The sequence below is a fragment of the Panthera uncia genome (assembly GCF_023721935.1).
Source record: "Panthera uncia isolate 11264 chromosome D3 unlocalized genomic scaffold, Puncia_PCG_1.0 HiC_scaffold_8, whole genome shotgun sequence".
NCBI classification, from domain to species: domain Eukaryota; kingdom Metazoa; phylum Chordata; class Mammalia; order Carnivora; family Felidae; genus Panthera; species Panthera uncia.
In genome coordinates this window covers 26,227,661-26,246,006 of record NW_026057586.1, presented here as the reverse complement: position 1 = coordinate 26,246,006, position 18,346 = coordinate 26,227,661, and the positions used below count along the sequence as shown (strand labels likewise).

Sequence of the window (18,346 nt, the reverse complement as noted above, 5' to 3'; positions counted from 1 at the left end):
ATGGGTACATTTCTTTAGGGACATCTCCTGGAACCATGTAACAATGCTGCCCTGGCACTCTTCAAAGTCCAGCTGTGGCTTAGACACTAAAAATGTGAAGGGAGCCAATAAGCAGGATTCTGTGACTTTCTTTAGCAATACAGCAGACATGGTGAGAAGGTGAGGTTTGCCCAGAGCTAGGGATTTGTAAGGTAAGTAAAGCACAGCGAGAACTTGAGTAGCACGGTTAAGCTGTCTACAGTGGTTGACTCTATATACTACCCATAAATAAGCAAGCCAGTACACAAAACTACAACTTGAAAAATAAAGCAAACACACAAAATTCCATCAAACACATGTAATAATCCACCGAAGCAGATGTTGGGGACTACCGGGCAGCCAAAGGTATACCTGCCTATCTGTGGCTTCTGCTGAATTCCTCCTCTGCCACAAAGCATGCTAAAGGGGAGCCAGCTGTGTAAACCTCAGGCCCATGTGACATAGTCTTTTTGGAGCACAGAGAACATGCTGATTAATTCAACCTTCAGAAGGGAGAGGGATCACAGAAGGGACACCAGAGCAGAAGCCTAAGAGGAGAGAGAGAACATCAGGCAGAAAGTTCAGCATGTTTCCAAAGAGTTTCCAGGAGTTACAAAATCCGTAGGTATCGCTACAACATGGGGTAGAAGGAAACAATGTGGTAGGCACGCCGCAGGGGAGGGGAAGGCCAGCCCAGAGCACAGAGCCAAAGAGAGTCTCCTCCTTCAGGTATTTCCAAGACAATTCACCACCCCGATGAGGACATTCCCCGGAAAAGGAGGACTCAGACAACTGCCACTGACCAACCAAACTGAAGAGCGTGTAGTGGCACACGAGTCGCTGTCTGGAACCCAGAAAGAGAAGCAAGTCTGAAGGCTACGGTTTACGGGGTCACTACTACACAGGCCTTAGTGTAAGTCACCGTGCCCCCCACGTGACCAGAAGGCAGCACCGAAGACCGCAGAGGCTCAGGAGAGGGTAGTCAGCACACAGACAAGAGTGTGCCCAAGCAAGGCAGACAACCGTCCCTGCCGAAAAGAGCAGATGCAGCCAGTCTCGAGGGTCGGTTTCTGAAGACTCTCCGGGTCCGTCCCAGCCCCACATCCATTTTATCCTTAGAACAAAACTCTTGAGTTCCATGAGGGGGGGTCCCTGTTCTTTGTGAAAAACTGATAGAACAGACAAAATATAACAAGAATTTGTCCGAAAGGATCTATACCTTTGGTTCAAGGTTAATCCACTTGAACTTGGTTAATCCACTTATGAGAATTCAGCCTAAGAAAATGAATAAAAATTAAACTGTATCATCAGCAAAACTGAAAGGGATTCCCAGTGGTAGTAACAGGTAGTAACAGAAACACTTCTTTTGGGAGAAATGTTTCTGAGGTCAGATGTATTCTTGGGAATCTAAAAGTTTTCTGTGAAACCTTTCTAGTTTTATTTCTTCATGGGAATAAATACCCGAAAAGTTTAAGCCTATTCTGGGTCATCCGTGAGACCTCATGGCCTAGTAGAACCACACAATCTCGGTGTCCCATGTCTTAGAAAAACAGTTATGAGCACTTTGGAACAATGTAACCACCGAACGTTAACAGCCTTCAGTCGTCATGTCTTTGTAACCAGGGCTGGCTGACACCTGGCTAATTATCTCCAGAGAATTTTTAAAGTATTCGGTAAAATATTTTTCAGTAATGCTGATAATACATTTCAACCGGTTGCATGTTTTACATAGCTAAGATATATTTAGCCAACAGTCTTGAAATGAAATGTTAACAGACTGAATTTAGGTTTTTACAAGGTATCCATGTCAATGTGCTCCAAGTTGAAGACAAAACGGAGTAAGAAAACTAGATTTATGATCAAGTTATTGAAAAATGAGTCATTTACGGAATATACAGATTTCCTTCCATAGTGTGGCAGCAAGCTCTGTACTGAAATTAGATTTTTTTTTCAACATCTGCAAGAAGTGAAAAACAAGTTCAGATACTAATTCTGTTCCTAATTCCAGCAATAAGTGAGACTTACAAAGCAGGATTCATTACAACAGGAAGGCTTTATCTGTACAGCTCAATAAGAAACCTTATCAAGTGATAGATCAGTAAAACTAGGATTCGAAGATTACTCACTGGAAAGTTTCAGTTAAGTAAAAGGTCTGATTATCCTGAACTCAAAAATAAAGCCTTCAAGTTATTAATCACTGTATAACATAGTTTTACAAATAGGACTCTCTACGTATTTTATTAAACTATAGTTCATTTCTTTGAGCCCTCAACGCTGCTCTTTGCTTATTGTTTTTATTCTGATATAAACCTGATCACTTAATATAGATTTTAAAAAACCTCCAAATCCTGAGAATGTTTTCTCATTTTCTTATACTGTCTTCTAGAGTACACAAATTTTTACTTTAGACTCTTTTAGGACACACTTTGCTTCTTTCTAAAGAAATTCCTTTCTGCCCCCAAGCACCTAGTGCTTACTCTATGACACAACAGGTTAGTCTTGGAATCAGGTTATTAAGCATTAACTCAATTCTAAGCATCCTACCATCGCTCACGAATGAGGAATCTGAGGCGTGAAGGCCCCTGATGTAAAGATATCCCTCCCTAGATATTCTTGTGGATGTTTTAGTACTGCTTTTCACATTTAAGTTTCCAACATACCAAGAATTTGCTTTTGGTTAAGGCGTGAGATAATGACCAAACATCTCCTGTAAGGACAGCCTACTTTATCAGGGCTGTTAGTTTATCTTTCCTTTAATAATCCACGTGGCTCTTGTCACAAAGCAAATCCCTAGAAACCAACGTCTGACTGCAGGCTTTGTATTCTATTTATTGTACTTGTTCACACCTACACCAGAATCCCAATGTTTTACTTCCTTCCCCTCTCTAGGAAGCTGATCATCTGCAGGGTGAGTCCCTCTCTCCTTTTTCAAACGTACGTTAGTTATCTTTAGTTTGTAAAGTCCCACAGGATTGTGATTACATCACTTTGTGGAGAACCAACATGTTTATAATATTGAGTATCCTTATTTATGCAAATGAGATATTTCTATTTATTTTGAACTTATGATCCATCAGTAAGTTGCAGAATTTTCTCCGGAAAGGTCTCACACATCTTGTTTAATTTGTTTATTCTTCCAAGTATCTTGGGTTTCATTGTGAATGGGTGTCTTATCTAAAAAATTAAATATTTCAGTCATACCAAAAATATATGGAAACACCCTTGGGCCTCCCACCCAGCTCTGTCATCTCTTAGCATTCTGGGGTATTCTGACCAGATAGAAGAAATAAGACATGCTAGATGGATAGAGCTCAAATCCCCCTAGCTACCCCTTTCCACTTCCATTCCCCTCCTCCTTGCTTCTCAGAGATCATCGTCATCCTGATTTTCCCCTGTTGTCACTTAAATGGTTTGGGTACATACTGTACCCCTAAATTCTTGCACATTTTATAAATTTCTATGACACATTAATACCGCTCATGTCACTTTGCTTTTTGCACTATTACTATCCACATTGATACATATATAATCCTGAACTCTAGCTCACTCATTTCAGCTGTCATAGAGCATCCCACTGTGTCACTATTACAGCTGTCCATTCTCCTTTTGATTCCTATTTAGATCGTTTCCAATTCTCCACTCTTACAAGCTGCCAGGAGTAGTCTGTATACCTTCTTACACGTATGTGAGAGCTGTTCAGGGGCAGAAACTTTCAAACTTCTTGATCAAAAGAGCAGACCTGCAGTGAGAAATACATCAGTCTCTCTCAATTAAAACAGACATTTTACTGTATGTCACCCTCTGCTATTTCTCTAAATTGAGTGTCGTGAACCACTGGTGAACGTGAAATCAATTTGGTTGGTTCTGAAAAATTCCTTTTAAAAAGCAAAAGAAAAAATAGACAAAAATTAAGTATAAAAAGTAGAGACAATAAAATAGAAAACAGTACACTTAATTATTTTAATATTTTAATTGTTTTTATCACACGTAAGATACATTTTCCAAGAGGGTCTGTAAAAAACATACGAAAGCCACTGCCTTGGGACATATGCCGAGGAGCAGAAAGGCTGCAGAACAGGCCATGCACACAGACTCTACGAATACTGTCAACAGGGTTCTAGCAACTGTCATTCCCACCAGGGAAGTAGGAGTTCCTCGTTAGCCCCACGTCACCAACATTTGACATTATTTAGTCCCTTGGAACTTTTGCCAAAAGGATGGGTGTGACACAGAGGGTTGCTGATGTTTTGCGCTTCCCTGACTACTAAGAAGTCTCAGGATATTTTCATGTTTATTGACTTTTCAGGATTCAATTCCTTTGAATCATTTGTTCATACTCACCACCTTTTTCTTAAATCACGGGATTGATTTATAGAGTCTGGATAACAACCTTTTGTTAATTACACTTGCCACATCTCTTCACTCAGCAAGTGACTTTTGGTGGCTTTTTACACTAAGATTTCACTTTAATGTGCTCAAATTTAATCAATATTTTAAATATTACGTATAAATGGGTATCTTTTTTTTTTTTTAATGAAGTGGGTTTTTTTTTTTTTTTTTAACGTTTGAGAGAGAGAGAGAGAGAGAGAGAAAGAGAGAGGGAGCACGAGAGCGAGCGAGCAGCGGAGGGACAGAGAGAAAGGGAAACACAGAATCCGAAGCAGGCTCCAGGCTCTGAGCGGTCTGTGAGCAGAGCTCAACGTGGGACTTGAAATCACGAAATACGAGATCATGACCTGAGCTGAAGTCGGATGCTCAACAAACTGAGCCACACAGGTGCCCCTACGTGGGTATCTTCTTAAAAATCCCTCCATATGTTGTCATCTTTTAAAAGTCATAAAGTCTCAAGTTTTGCTTTGCGTATTTTGGTGTATGTTGTGAGATATAAAGTCTCAAGTTTTGCTTTGCGTATTTTGGTGTATGTTGTGAGGTAGGGATCTTTCCCTCCCCAACAAAGATAACCAAGTATACAAGTACTATATATTGAATCTTCCTTAGCAGTTACAATGCTACTTGTGTTTCTGGGTCCTTTTCTTTTTTTTTTCCATTAATCTATATTTAAGGCAAATACCATCATGTCTTAACTACTAAAGTGAAAGTATATTTCTTGATATTGGAGAAAGTGACTTCTTTCACCTCCTGGGATTTTAATTGGAATGACACCAAATATACGAGAAAGAAAACTGACATATATAACAGTGTCTTCCATTCATAAACACAAGTATATACATCTCCCTATAATTATATGAGCCTTAAAATTTTCTCCATTAAGGTCCCACACATTTTGGCTTTATTTTTTCCTAGGTATTTTACAATTTGTGTTGCCATTTTAAATGGTGACTTTTTAAAATTTAAATTGTCGCTGGTATACAGAAATGGAGGGTATTTATGTATTGGCTTTAAAAATCAACTTTATTGAGGCTTAGTTTGCATACAATGAAATGCACAGATGCTAAATGTATAGTTTGAGGAGTTCTGACAAATATATACATCCACATAACCAGCATCCTAATCAAGATATAGAACCATTTCCACCATCTCATCAAGTTTTCTTGTGTCCCTTTTCAATTTACCCTCCTCACCCGTTACTGATCTGATTTCTATCGAAGTAATTGTGCCGGTTCTAGAAATTCATATAATTGGAATCATGTCATATGTACACTTCTGGTTTTTTTTTTTAACCAACACCCTTTGCTCAAATTAAGCAAGTTCTCTTATACTCCTAGTTTTCTAAGAATCAGTACAGAATTTAATCATATGCTATTTTCCCCTTCACCCATCAAGATTATCATTTGGCTTTTTTCCTTTGATGTGATTTCATTTATGGGTTTTCTTATGTTTAATCATCTTTACATTCCTGTGACACACCCTGACTAGCTATGGTTTTTTGTTTTAAGCAAATACTAATATTTTACCTAAAATGTGTATTGCCATGTTCATTAGTGAGATGTGGCCTATTCATTTCCCTTTGCCTAGTACATTCGTCCCATCAGGGGTATCTAGATTGCAGTAGCCTAACAAAATCATGTTTTCTGTTATTTCCTATAACATTTCGTGTAAGACTGAAATCATGGATTCTTCGTATGTTCTATACAACTTGCCCATCTGGGGTTTTCACTTGGGGTTTGGTTTCTTGGTTTTGGGTTTTTATTTAATTTTATTTTGGTGTAGGTAGTTGTCTAATTTAAGTTTTTAAATTATAATCTAGTCAAGTTTCTTATTCTTAAGCCAATTTTAGTAATTTATTTTACAAGAAATTGTGCATTCTGTTTTCAAATTTAAAGGCAAAAAGCTGTTCACAGTGTTCTCAGCTTTAAAATCTCAATTTGTCTGTAGTCATATCCCCTTTTGAGTTCTAATGCATTTGTGCCTTTTTTTCCTCCTCTATCAATCTTGGCAAACGTAGTCTTTTCAACTTGGCACCTTTGGTTCAGTCGATCCGATTATAACTTTTTTTTTTCATTAATGTTTCTCAACTTTATTTCCTTCCTTTTCCTAACTCATCACATTGTATAGTTAACGCATTAATCTTTAGTTCTTTAGTAACAAACATTTCCTCGTGAATGTGATTAGTGTCCTTATAAAATAAGCCCTAGGGGGGAAAAAAAACCAAAACCCTAGGAATCCCCTTGTTCCCTTCCACCAGATGAGGGCACAGCAAAGACAGTGGTCTAAGAAGTAGGAAGCAGGTCCCCACCAGACACCAAATCTGCTGGTGCCCTGAACTTGGACTTCAAGCCTCCAGATCTGTGAGAAATAAATTTGTTTTTATAAGCCACCCAAGTCTATAGAATTGTTACAGCAGACCAAAATGGATTCAGACATAAATTCTAACGCCTAGTGTATATTTTTTATTCCTTTACTTTGAAACTATGTCATCATACTTTTAGTTGTGTCTACTAATAAAAAGCATTTGAATTTTTTTTTTTTTTTTTAAGTTGCCACTGTCCTTTAACCAGCAAGCTTTATTAAAATACCTGGGCCAATTTTCTATCGTCTTATTTTGTGTTTTGTAATTCTTCTGCATCTTCTTTGCTTTTTCCTCCTTTTTTGCCTTCTGTTGGAATGATCAAATTTCTTCATTTCCACTCCCTCATCCTCATTTGGAGTTATACCTTCAATTCCAAATCTTTTGGTGGGGGAAGGGTGGGGAGATACCCTTAAAAATTTAATGGAAAACTTTCATCAGTAGGGTGCAGGTGAAAACACAGCTTACTAAAAAACCATAATAAAGGAATTAGAAAAAGACACTCTCATGCAGAGAAGGGTAAAAAAGAAAGCAAGTAAAATTTTGATAACTGGAAAATGAATGGATGAACAGATCAGAGACTACTAACTCTACTAACTCTAAGCGAGGTATGGGGAAACATCCTGATTTTCACAGCAGAATCCTCAAAGGGTTAAGTAAAAGACAGCACTAGTCACAGCAAAAATTGAGGGCTCTGAGAGGGGAGATGAAAAAGGCAGGATTGGGTGAGAGATATCTGAGAAGCAATTAGATCCTGAGATCTGCTCTCCAACTCTATCTATGTCACTAAGTACCTGTTCCTGTTCCTCTCCCTCTCTAGAAGACTAAATGTTTATTCTCAGCAGAAAGTAAAACAGTCTCACTGGACTAGGAGATGGCCTGGGGATCACTGGGAAAAGAGAGGGAGTAAATGAACGCGAGTACACTGCATGCTGAACGCAGACTCCCAATCCCTTCCTCCACTGGGTTCTGGCTCCCAAAATACTAGCAGCCAAACCTTTACCATTTAGTCAGATCAAGACTCTTCTCTGGGGTGCCTGACCCGACCGAGGAGAAAAGACGTACAGATACTAATACTGAGAGTTTACCAACAAACAGCCCACACAGATTACACTGAAACTGAAAGGAGACAAGCCTCACCCACAGGCTCAGTTTTCAATCGGCTTTTTGGACCCCTACCTTCGTAATCAAGGATGACTCTCATTATCTGAGGAAAAAATGGCCCAAACCTGAAAAACACAACTCAAGAAATTTGAGACCATACAGAGAGAGGAAATCATTGTAAAAATCATCAACGTAGCTAGAGAAACGAGGGAAGACAAGAGCAACCCTGAAGCAAGTGCAGCATGTTTTATAAAAGAAACATTAAAAAAATTAAAGAGCTTTGGATAGCTTGAGAGTTCTTGACAGCAGAAAGGGCAGACATCAATAGAAGGGATGGAAAGGTAGAGGAAATCCAGAAAGTACAACAGTAGGATGAAAAATAGTAGAAAAAGTGAAGAGCACTGAAGGACTTAATTCAGGAGGTCCAATGTCCAAAGAGGACTTCAGAAAGACATTAGAGATAACAGCGGGGCAGGGGTCAATCAAAGAAATCAAGAAATACTCCCTGAACCGAAAGACCTAAAGGGCCAATCAAGACCTCAGGACAATAGGAAAGAACACATCCACATACATCCAGGTTGGTGGCTGTGAAACTTCAGAATGCTAATGACAAAGAAAAGTCTGAAGTCTCCTGGCAGAAACAACAAGTTATTTTAAAAAGAATCACAACAGCTTTGGTTTTCTCAAGAGTAACAGTGTAAGTGAGGTCAACAGAGCAATGCCTTCATAATTCGGGGCAGGGGGACTACTTCCAACCGAGAATTCTATTACCCAACCAGGGTAGAATAAAGGTATTTTCGACATGTAACATCTCCAGATATTTACCCAATACATTCTCTCTCAAGGAGAGTCTTGACAGACATGTTTCATTAAAAGGAAGGAGAGCCAAAAGAATAAGGGATCTAACAAAGAAGAAAGGTGAAGGAACCTCATAAGATGACCAAGAATGAAGAGGGATCCCAGGATGACTGCTGTGTCCTAGGTATACAGGCAACCAATGCAAACTGGAGCAAGTTCAAAAATATACAGCCAAGAATAATGCCAGGCTTCTCTCCAAAGTGCACAAACATCATAAAAGTCAATGGAAGCGTTGTGATGAGACCCACAATGGTCACCGTAAATGATTAAGAGTAAATGATACAGTAAAGAACCACCCGATACCTCTCTTTTAACCGTCACCTTAGCAAGAGATTTCTGCTCCCACAGACTACAATGCAAAAGAAGAAAAAAACCGCCTGAGAAATTCTCATGTATTCATACGTGTCTGTATACACGTGCAATTTCTTCAGACCAGGGCTGCCCAACAGAAATAGGATGCCATCCACACGTAATTGTAAATTTTCTACTAGCCACATTAAAAAACTAAAGTAAAAATATAAAATTAGTCATTTAAATAATTTAATAATTTAATCCCACTATATCCAAAATTACTATTTCAATGCACAATCAGTACTAAAAAGTAAAATACTTTACATTCTATTTTTTGTTCTAAATGTTATAAATCTCCCGTGTATTTTCCACTTGCTGCCCATCTCAGTTCTGACTCGCTATATTCCAAGTGCTCGGTGGCCACATGTTGGGACACAGCAGCTCTAGAATGATACACCAGAAAGAAGCTCATAACAGTGGTTCCCTTTCTGGAAAATAGAACTGGGGAGTAGGAGGTGGGAGTTTTCAGGGAGACTTACTTTTCATGATTTACTATTTTGTTCCTTTTGAATTTTGCACAATATTCATGTACTACCTACTCAAAAACATGAATAAAGTCCATTCCATAGAATAAATACATAAACGGAGATCTCCTTTGACCCGCTTCTAGAAACCTACCTCATGTATGTGTAAAATAATGAATAAACTAAGTTTATTTGTTGCGACACTGTTTTTAATACCCTGAGACTGGAAATAACCTAAATGTCCGTCAACAGAAGACTGGTCAAATACACTACAGCACCCATACAAAATAATACTCTGAAACCAAAGTAAATGGGTACTCATTATGTACTGACATGGAATAATCTATAAGATGATTATATAAAATACGTGACCCTTTGTCCTAAAAAGTAATATATGCACAAAGTTGCTCATATATGGACAGAATTACTGGAACATTACACAAAAACCTAGTAACGTTACTAGCCTTTGGAAAGGCAACTGGGTGGCAAGGGACAGGCTCGGAAAGAGACTTTTCACCATATATCCTTTTGCACCTTTTGAATTTTGAATGGTAATAATGTATTACCTATCTTAAAAGCTCCTCATTCTACATCTAGCTGGTACCTTTTTATTTACCATGTTTGGTCTTCATGTGATATGTAAGTTCATCTATAAAGACTAGTGTTTTTCTAGTTTCTTCATAGAGAGCGTTGAGGCTTGTTTTTCCCAGAGGCCAGATACTTGAATGATACTGAAGTAGTTTTTATACACATACACACACACACACACACACACACACACACACACTTAGCACATAGTTCCCAGAGTCATATCATTACAACTTCATCCCTAGCAACTGGATTCGTTAGTAAACTCCCCAAAGTCAGCTTTTCCTGAACACTGACTGATTTCCAAGTTTCTGGTACCTGGAAACATCTCTCTCCCTCTCCTCCCTTCCTTTCCCCCTCCCTCTCTAGATCAACTATATACATAAGAGAAAAAATATATATACCCAAGGAAATCTCTTACATCTAATTCAACATTTATAGCAGGTGGAATGGGCCTAATCTGTGTCTGCTTTGGCATGTCTGTGTGATTTTAAGAAATCTAAGTAAAGAAGAGTTTAGTCAATAATGACAAACACTGGAAAAAGGAGTATGATAACTAAAAAAGACTGCTAAACTTGGCTGTTCAGAATTCACTGGTAACTTCTGAAAGGGAGGTAGGAAGCGAATATGAAAGAGTGGCAAAAAACATTTCCAAGGTTCAAGTGTAGAACAAAGGAAGTGATTAAATATAGAAAGCAAATGTAGGTTTCAAATATCTTCAAATTACAAATACAAAATATTCCCCAAATACCTACATGAATTTTTATTTCAAAAGAAAGCTAGATTTTTCAACATAAAATACTTCAAATGTAATAGTGCTGTCTCAAACACCTAAGGTCCTTCCAGAAAGAGTACAAAATCACCATAAGATTTTTGGCAATCCTGTTCAAACATGTGCTACACAGGTAGACAAAAACAAAAAACAAAAAACAACTAATGACCTGAATTTTGACAATGGTTTTAGTCAAAGAAATGAGGATAAAAAAAGTATTAAAAATATATATATAAAGATAGACAACAACTCATTGAAAAACAGACTTCTCAATTCTCACTGTAACTATGCTCTTTTCCAAAGTTGTAAGCCAGGAAGGAAAGACCCTGCCATTGGAAACATAAGGTGGCCCCACTAGAGAACGATGGGTGTCTTTTAAATGAAAGCAAATAGAAAACATTCATGTGTTCATTTTATGGACTGTTAAAACCTAAAGTGAGAGCATGAATTTAACCCTGAAAGCAGGTCATTAGCTCAGTGAAAGGCCACATTACATACGGACTGCTGTGTAAAGAGACTACCTATTCTTGGAGTTCTATTCCTTTCTCCTTGAAAGAGTTGTATGGAATCTATACGTCTATAAGCAGCTTGTAAACGTAAAATTACATGCTGGTTTATCATTCCCAGATTAAAAATATATATGTGTATGTATGTATATGTATGTGTATATATACACATACATATACATACATACACATATATATATCCAACTATTAGGAGACCACACTGGGCCAGACTCAAATCGGCATGAAGATTCAGTACTCCAAATGCCCTTCCAACTCCCAGTCTTGACCTGCAGAAGCAGCCGCTTACAGTCCTCAGGGTGTGCAAGTGCAATCAAAGCAAAGTCTACAGTAGGCTTGTTCAACAAAACTTTCTATTAAAATTAAATTTAACATTTATTTCCTCGGTTACTGCAGTCACAGTTCAAGTGCTAAGCAGCCACCTGTGGCTAGTGTCTACCATATTAGTTCGCGTCTACAGCCAAGGTTTTTCTCCGCGATCTATCAGTCCTCAGGGGGAGCTTCACAGGTCGTCCCCCCCCCCCCCCCCCCGGAGAGGACAACTGAGCAGGCAGGACTTCCGCAACCGCCCATCCCCCTTACATTTTGAGATTCTGCATAACGTTTTGTACGTTCTGGGTGCTGTTGTGCGCATACAAGGGTGGGTGGGTGTGTGTACGTGCGCGCGCGAGCGTGCACGTGTTAAGTCTGAAAACTACTGGCTCAGAGCAGAAATGACGTACAAACCTCAGACCAAAGCTGAACCCTCTGATACTTAAAACAGTTTATAAATAAAAGTTTAAATGGCCAGTTTACATGAACTACTGCCTAACCACCTGTCTGTGAAGTAAAAGGCTGGTCTAAGCATGGAAAATTTGCATTCACTGCCACAGATAGAACATCTCTAGTCAACAAAAAAGTTTCCATAGGTCATTCAAATCAAGGGAGAAAGCTCACGGCCCTGCTTCCATTGTAGCATTTATCAGGAGTTTATTCTGTGAACTTTGCAAATCAGATTCGCCGCCCCATATTTTGTAAAGAAGCATGAGATTAAAATAGAGCATTTCCTTAATATTCACAAAAGTTTAACCATTATCTTTTTTTTTTTTTTAACATTTATTTATTTTTGAGAGACAGAGAGAGACACAGTATGAGCAGACGAGGGGGCAGAGAGAGAGGGAGACACAGAATCTGAAGCAGGCTACAGGCTCCGAGCTGTCAGCACAGAGCCCAACGCGGGGGCCCGAACTCACAAACCGCGAGATTATGACCTGAGCAGAAGGAGGATGCTCAACTGACTGAGCCACCCAGGCACCCCTAACCATTATCTCTTTATAGAATTTTTGGAAGAGCTGAAGCAGCATATGAAAATGCACTTTACCTTAGACACAGGCAAATTACACGATCACAGATTTCCCATGTTACTTGCTCAGATGGCATCTTTTTCGAATCAAGGTAACGAACTTGATGGACTTCCAATGGCTCCCCCCAAGATTATTCTTCCTTACCAACTGAACACATTAAGCCTGAAACTATGCCCTCCCCCAAAATGGAAGGGAGTTAGGAGGAGGACACCAGATTTAAGGAAATGCAGGTTTTCAGACGCAAACTGGGCACATGTACTGAACAGATAGCAACTAAAGTCTACACTTACTTTCCGCTGCTCTCATCCTCAGGCCAAAGTAATTCCAGATTTTGAAAAATTACAGGACTAAAAAAAAAAAAAAGAAAAAAAAAAGAAAGAAAGAAAGAAAGAAAAAGAAAAATCACAGGACTAGCTAGAAGAATTAGTGACCATTTCATATTACAATGAAATAAACTCACAAATTTTAATGGGATTAAAGTCACTCACTAGGATCTCTGTTTTCTTAAGAGCCCAAACTTAAAGAGATCTAAATTACCAGGCACCAGCCCTATTACTGTGGCTCAGTTACATCTAAGAGGAATGTACACCCTGTGTACTCTAGAATGTAAGTCACAGAATTAGCTTAATATTTCTGGCTATCTGGCCAAATCAAAGGCAGTGTCTAAATCCATCTAGCTTGGCAAAATTATATTCTCCCCACATGAAATTACAGAAACTGAAGCTGAGGGCTATCCTTGACATGACTAGCTAGAATCAGCACTGAAATATGCCCTAATTGAATACATTGCAATTATAACAATCTGGAATAATGATCAAAATTGATCAGAGACAAGCCATAAGCCTCAAACTCATTTTTAAATGAGTAACATTGAATTACTTGTGTACTACTGGGAAAAAAAAAAAAAAGGCTAAGGCTATGTGTTACAAGGTCACCAATTAGCATTTAACGGAGTAGATTTAGAAAGTAACTCTTCCCGGGTAGGAAGGAGAATAATCTAAAAAAAAAAATTATTAAGGCTAAATACTGGGTCAAAGTCACACATAAGAGGCAAGAAGCCCTCAACAGACAGGCTAGCCAACTGTCCATACTTGTTCAGTCCTCGGAATCTCTAGCACACCATCTTGAAGCCTGAGTGAAATGTTTTAGCTGACACCCCTGCAGACTGACAAGGAATGACCTACTCCAAAAAAAGGGGGTGGCATGGGGTGCTACAGCACTTAGATCACCTTTCTTTACTACTGGCCTAGCATGAAAGGCTTCTCAGTCACGAACAGTGGAGCTCTAAATAGCAAAACAAATGAAAAACATCTTGCTCATAGTAGGTCCTGTGGATCTTTCACAAAACAAGTCATTCTATATGGCACAATGTTCTACCCCTTTAAGAATATTTGCTAATCATCCCAAATGACAATCTAAAGCATATTATGTAGATTACTGCACTCAAAAAGATTTTCCCAAACATGGCTTAAGCTAATTGATGAACATTCATTACTACGCTTTCAGGTCTGGTCCTGCACTGAATGGTCCCAGACATGCTAGTTAGGCTCTGAATATTTGTTTTGTGTCCTGTAGATTATCTCTATTATCCTCACCAGGCTGTTATCTGTTTTTTTTCTTTCCAGACACACATAGGCTAAAACAGTTCCCCATCCTCCTACCCCACCACCCCCCCTCCAACTCCTCTTAACCTCCCACATTACTCACAATCTACTTGTTTCTAATCTACTGTGGGTTTAGAAGCTAGATAACTTTGTTAGAAACACCTGAAATAAATGCCAACAGGTTCCGATTAAGGGTCTCGATGGCTCTCCTATCACTAGAACTTTAGCTTAAAAAGAACTGCTGAAAGCTACAACCAGAAGACATGGCGCCTGGGTGGCTCAGTTGGTTAAGGGCCCAACTCTTGATCTCACCTCACTAAGGTCATGATCTCCGGGTTCATGAGTTCAAGTCCCATGTCGGGCTCTGCACTGATAGGGTGGAGCCTGCTTGGAAGTCTTTCTGCCCCTACCCAACTTGTGCTTCCCCCTCACTCTCTCAAAATAAACTCAAGAAAATAAAAGAAAAGAAAAGAAAAAAGAAAGCTACAAGAGAGCAACAGATCACCTGGGAGAACCCTATGTCTGAGGCAATGTTCTAGGTACTTCAACCACAATCATTTAATCCTCGTAATAACCTGAAGAGGCAGGTATCCTTACAATCATTTTCAGCCAGAAAAACAAGGCTCAGGAGTTAAGCAATTTGCCCAACATAGTAACTGAGAAACCAACTATTAGCCTGTCTCTCTGATGCCACAACCCATGGCCGTCCTACTACATGAGATTATAGCCCAATCCTTATTCTCGATGTCGGTCATTGTCTTTGCACTTTATTTCCAATTCTTTCACTGGAATGTGTCTGATGCAGGTTTGCTTCCTTTCTCCAGCCACTTTCTATAACTAAAGGGAAATGGATAGTCAAACTAAGGCCGAAGGAAGTTTAGCTCTGTAAGTGTTCACCTGTTCAGCAACAGATGTGTTTCTGAAACACTGGCCACATCCTCAGTTGTATAGATAGTGAAAAACTGATGACAAGCTCCTCCCCAAACTACAGACTGTTCCCAGTGACACTATGAGTTAACACTTGTCTTCCCTGGTAATGTCCTCTACAGTAAAGCATGCAATGCAAGCATACTTTAGAAACTGGCTCAGTAACATATCGCAAGCTCCCTCAATTTGTACAATAAAGTGATTTCCTTACTCTGAAGACTGGAGGACAAGGCAGGAGATAGAAGGAGTTTCTACTTTTCTAATTCCATTAAGGAACAGGGGTATACTTGTTCCCTGTTACTCTATTGCCGAGTCCAGGGCCTGACACACAGCAAAGCCTATTTTACTTGTTGAATAAATGCTACTTGTTCAATAAATACAAGTTATTTGTTGAATAAACGTATAACCTCTCCTGAATTGGTTTTGAAATCTTTGGATTTCTCACTTCTGACATACCCTTGCAATACTTAGTGGAAAACAGCTTTCATCTCACAAAAACTAAAAGCTTAACAACGGTTCCTCTCCTCCCATCAAAAGACAAGGGATCTAAAAGACATGCCCCTCTCCACCCTCTAAAAATGACTCTCGTCCCAAGAACATGAATGAGCCCCCATCTGCCGGACTGCGCCAAATACAGCTTTTACAAGCATTACAAAAACACCTGTATAAAAAAAGCTGTTCTAAAACAAGGCCTTTGGAGTCCTAAAGTACAAAACCAATAGAATAAGGAGAGCATTCAGGCATTTGTAAGAGCCAAAACTGAAAATATCACCTAAATACAAAAACTTAATAAATGGGTCTTTGATCAGCAGGCTATGCAGCCACATATCTCCCCCCAATGTGAATATGATAACAATATGATTCTAATATTCACAATATGAAAATGAAAAGGGGACCTTTTGCCATCTTGAAGTAGAAATAACCTTTGCTCCTATTAAAGAGTGACTGCTGAAATATACAAAACCAACCCCAAATTCCTACTTAGTTAAAACACATACCAGGCCTGACAAGCCACAAACAACAGGAAATTACCCCTCATGGTTTCTTACAGGACTATTATTACACGAACCTTACAGATTGTGTAGATTTGATCACTTTCGGCTAGGCACAGGTAAGTTACAACCATGAAAAAGCAAACTCTTGGTGAACACCTACAATGTAAAAGCACTTTAGAAGACACAACTACAACGCATAAAAGCAAAGCTCTGAGAGCAATTTCTTACTAAACAAGCCCAGAAATGGATATTTCCAATCACATTGATTAAAACTTGCCAATGAACTACTTTAAACTCAATTTTAACATTAAGAGTACTAAGTGAGCACTTAGACTCAACATATTCTTATTTATTACCACGACTAATTTTATGGCAAAAATTAAGGAACTTTGAAAACAAAAATCAGTGTTACTTTTCGAATTTAATATAAATGTTTGCTAAATAAACTTCTGGTTGAGAAAATTCCTCCAATATCCTGTATGGTTTTTTTTAAAGCAAATGAGAAAAATCCTCAAACTAGTATACATTTATGAAATCTATTTTACATTATGTCTCCCATCTCTGTTATATCTGCTTCACATATTTATGTATTTACATTAAAACTCTTCAAACTTCATTTAACTACTTAACTTACACTTCTATCTAAAGAAAACATGTTAAAGGGGGTCAAAACTAGAAAAGCAAATGTATTTTCAGAGTAATAGCAAATTAATTCTTATGTGGCTCAAGGAAAAACATCCTTACGATCAGTGATACAGGTTCAATTCATATAAAACCAGGAAAAAAATGAAAAGGAACAAAGATTACAGAATTATGAAGAATTCTATAAATTAATTCAAATTTCAAGGAGCACTTTTGAAAGATGTAATTACTCCCAAGTTAAGTTTGTGTGGCCACCTATTTATCCATTAACAGTTACTTTACATGTGTTACTTCAGAAGTTTAAAACAACAAAATTTAGGACACTCCAAACTGTAACAAACAAGACACGATTTTGATGGAAAAATGCTTCCAAACTCGTTTCACCTGGAGATGCCTTTCTAATTAAAGGTTTAATTGACAAGAAACCGGTAGTATTTAACTTTCAAGGGGTCAAGAGGAAGGAACAACAAAACCAACCTAGGTATTGTTTTCCTTTTGTTTGGGATCAAAAGAAAACCATAACCACAAAAAGGTTAAGTAAAAGCCCAAAGTACCCAACCCAAGGACAGTATCCCCCAAGAGAAAACAAAACAGAGTTGCAATTTGTAAACCAAGTTTGAAATACGCGAATCAATTAGCGTGCTTTCCTAAAGGCGTGTGATAAAAACTAATGGGCTCCGCTCGCAGAGCAACTTTCACAAGTGAATGCAGAAGGATCTCGAGAGTATCAGCCGTGTGCGTGCTTGTGAGAGTACACACAAGCAATTCAGAACCCCGGGACTATAATGGTTAACAAAGGTTACGGGGCGAGGGCAGGGGGAGGAAAGTGGAAGCGAAGTATCGCACGCTCCTAACACGGTAACACGGCTTGCCAACAACTCCCGAAACGAGAGCTCCGTCCCTCCGGCTTTGAAAATCAGAACCACAAACTACCAAGCGCGTTCGCGGCGGAGGGGACGGGCCCCGGCCGGCCCCAGCTCCCGGAGGAGCAGCTCGGGCGCCGACCCCTTCCCCTCCGGGCCGTCCGGCCCCGCCACACCCCGGCCCCCAGCCCCCGCGGCCATGTGACGCGGCGAGCCTCGCCGACCCGAGCCCGACACAAACACACCCCTAGCCCCGAGGGCCCGCCGGGCGCCGCCGCTTTACCTGAGCGCCGAGGCTCCGGGTCCCGCCCCGTCAGAGCCGGGGGTCCGGGACCTTTTGTTCCTTCCTCTTCCGAATGGGATGAGGGGCTGGCGGGGAGAGGGGAAGGGGCGATTGGAGGCGGAACTGAAAACACTCTCGCGGCCGCCCGGCCCGCCCCGCCCCCCAGCCACTGCCCGGCCCGCGGCCCGGCGCGCGGGGAGGGGGCGCGGGCTCGGCCACCGCCCGCCGGAGGGAGGGGGTGGGGACGCGCGTCCCGCCGCCG

The 18,346-nt window shown here is 39.8% G+C and overlaps 1 protein-coding gene across 8 annotated transcripts in view; it reads right to left on the bottom strand.

Annotated features, from left to right (window-relative positions):
• Positions 1-18,346, bottom strand: part of SMAD2 (SMAD family member 2) — an 86,558-nt gene that overhangs the window by 67,481 nt on the left and 731 nt on the right. For 5 of the 8 annotated variants that reach the window (XM_049620118.1, XM_049620117.1, XM_049620119.1 and 2 more), the window contains exon 2: positions 18,085-18,170. The exons of 2 other annotated variants lie outside the window; for them this stretch is intronic. The gene's annotated coding sequence lies outside the window, so the exon portion shown is untranslated. Of the gene's footprint in view, positions 1-18,084; positions 18,312-18,346 lie in introns of those variants that run through there. One more of the 8 variants, XM_049620112.1, reaches the window with a different exon arrangement.